Genomic DNA, 3,246 nt, shown 5'->3' with positions numbered 1-3,246 from the left:
GAGAATAACTTGTGGGGAAGTCTGACAAGCCATCTCAGCCATGTGGTGATGTCATATTGGATATTTGATGAGTCATGTTGGATATGCACCCAACAGTGACACGTGTGAATGTTCACCAGCCACAATGATGAGTCATGTTGGATATGCACCCAACAGTGACACATGTGAATGTCCACCAGGCACGATGATGAGTCATGTTGGATACGCACCCAGCAGCAACACATGTGATTGGTCACCAGCTGCAATGATGAGTCATGTTAATTGCAAGTACCTTGCTATGATGTGATGAAAACCCCAGTCTGATCATGAGAAAAACATCAACTGATATTCCCAACTGCGAAACACCCTTCAAATCCCTGACCAGTGCTCCTCAAATCTGTCAAGTCATCAAAAACAAGGGAAGTCTGAGAAAATGTCCCAGTCCAGGGGAGCCTCAGGAGAGCTGACAACTGAATGTCACATGGGATCCTGGGTCAGAAATGGGACATTGGGGGAAAACTGAGGAAATCTGAATCAAGTAAAGACTTTAGTTAATGATTCTACATCAATACAGGTTCATTAGTTAAGGCAAATATACCACATGACTGTAAGACGTCGGTAATAGGGAAGCTGGGTATACAGGAACTCCTGTACCATCTTTGCCATTTTTCTGCTATTCTAAAAGAGAAAAAGTTTATTTTTTAGAAACTTTATTTTAAAAAAAGATACTGCATTTCCTTTTTTTTTTAAGTTTGCATTTATGCCAAATCAAACTTACAGAAAAGTTGCAGGGAAAATAGAATGAACTCTCTGAAACCTGTCACCTAGATTCATCGATTGTTGACATTTTCCCAACTTTGTTGGTCCCTTCCTATATGTGTGTGTAAATTTACTACTTTTGTTATTATTTTTACTGAACAATTCAAGCATAAGTTACAGTCATCATGCATAGTATATCTCCTAAGAACAAGGATATTCTATTATACAAACATGGTATAATTATTCAGTTCAGGAAATGAAGCATAGATATGATGCTACTATCTAATATGTGGTATATATTCAAATTCTGTCGATTTTTCCAATAATGACCTTTATAAGATTGTTTTAGATCCAGAATTCAGTCCAAGATTACCCATTTCATTTAGTTATCATGACTCTTTAGTCTCTTAATTTGGAATAGTTTCTTAGGTTTCCTTTGCCTTTTATAACTGTGATATTTTGAAGCACAAGCCAGTTGTTTGGTAGAATTCTCTCAGTTTGCATTTGTCTGATTGTTTTCTTACAAATTGTTCCAGAAGAGAAAGTCCTTCTATTATTTATGCATTTTGGCAGGAAAACTACCTAAGAGATATTATGAACTTCCCAGGGCTTCACATCAGGGGGCACGCAATATCAATGTGGTCCTATTTTGGGGAATGTTAACTTTGATCCCTTAGTTGAGGTAGAATCCACCAGATTTCTCCACTGTAAATGCACATTTTTACCCCCTTTGTAATTAGTAATCTAGGGGATGAAACTTTGAGACTCTATAACTATCTTGTTACCTATCAAATTTGTACTTAATGGGGTTAGCATCCACTGATAATTCAGAGTTAATAATCATGTATCCATATGAATGTATAGCTCCACCATTCCTTCTGCCTTTTTTAGTGTTTCTGTTTGCTAAAAAGCTGCCGGAATGCAACCTACCAGAAATGGGTTGGCTTTTACAATGGGGATTATCAGTTTACAAATTACAGATCTAAGGTCATGAAAAACATCCAAATTACAGCATCAGATAGAGGATACCTTCTCTGAAGAAAGGCTGCTGGCATCCGGGGTTCCTCTGAATTGTGGGAAGGCATGTGGCTAGCCTGGTTTCTTTGCCTTCAGGTTCTAGATCTTTCCGTTTCTGTAGGTCCTTGCTTGCTTCTCCAGTGCATTTCTCTCTCCAAGCTCTTTTCAAATGTCTCTGCCTTTTATCCTCTTACAAAGAACTCCAGTAAAGGGGTCACATCTCAATTGAAACAACCTAATCCAAAGGTCTGCCCCCACAGAGATGGATTAAAAGAACATGGCATTTTCTGGGATACAAAACAGCTTCAAAACAGCCCAATTAGTTACATTATATATGAAGGAAGAGCTTTATTTTCCTCCCCCTTTCTACAATTATACTTTTAATAGGTATTGCCAAATTGCCATCCAAAAAGCCTGTACTAATTCACATTCTTGTTAACAAGAGTCAGAAAAGAGCAATTTCCCACTCATTGGTAGGTGCAGTTTGATGAAATTTAGTAATTGTATACATGCATGTAACACCCACCACAAACAAAACAGTTTGACTGTTCTAAAATGTTTCCTCATGCATCTTTGCAATTATCTCCTCCCACAACCTCCAGCACCAGACAAACACTGATCTGCTTCCTGTCTCTATAGTTTTGCCTTTTTTAGAATTTTATATAAATGGAATTTTGCAAATGTTATTTTTTGTGTTTGACTTCTTTCACTTAGCATAATGTTTTTGAGAGTAAAAAAAAAAAACATTTGGACATTAAAACTCTTTCCAGTTCGGGACTATTGTGAATAATATTATCATGAATATTGGCAAATGAGTATTTGTTTGAACATATGTTTTAATTTCTCTTGTGTAGATTCATAGGAGTTGGACTGTTGGTTCATTGGGCAAGTATCTTTGAACCTTGAAAGATATTGCCTCATTGTTTTCCAAAATGACTATAGCATTTTGCTTTTCCATTAGCAATGTATGCGGTTTCCCAATGTCAAATATTTTTTGAATGTTAACCAATCTGATAGTTCAAAAATGGTATTTTGACTGGAAACAATTCAAATGTCCATCAACACAGATAAAAAATTGCTGTATATCCATACAATGGGATACCACTCAAAAATAAAAAATGAAGGAATTATTGATACATGAGATGACACGGGTGACTCTCTAGGGAATTACGCTGAATTAAGGAAGTTTGACACTTAAGAGTACATAGGGTAGGATTCCATTTATATAAATGCAAGAAATACAAATTAATCCATAGTGATAAAAATCAGATCAGTAGCTGCTTGGGAATGGGGGATATGGGAAGGGGCAGGAGGAAGCTTTGGGGATGCAGGATATTTTCACCATCTTGATTGTAGGATGGTGTTCTGGTTTGCTAATGCTGCCAGAATGCAAAACACCAGAGATGGATTAGCTTTTATAAAAGGGGGGTTATTTGGTTACATGGTTACAGTCTTAAGGCCATAAAGTGTCCAAGGTAACACATCAGCAAT

Source organism: Choloepus didactylus (assembly GCF_015220235.1).
Source record: "Choloepus didactylus isolate mChoDid1 chromosome 25 unlocalized genomic scaffold, mChoDid1.pri SUPER_25_unloc1, whole genome shotgun sequence".
In the NCBI taxonomy this organism is placed as follows: Eukaryota; Metazoa; Chordata; class Mammalia; order Pilosa; family Megalonychidae; genus Choloepus; species Choloepus didactylus.
The sequence above is the reverse complement of the archived record's forward strand: the minus strand, read 5'-3'. Positions refer to the sequence as shown.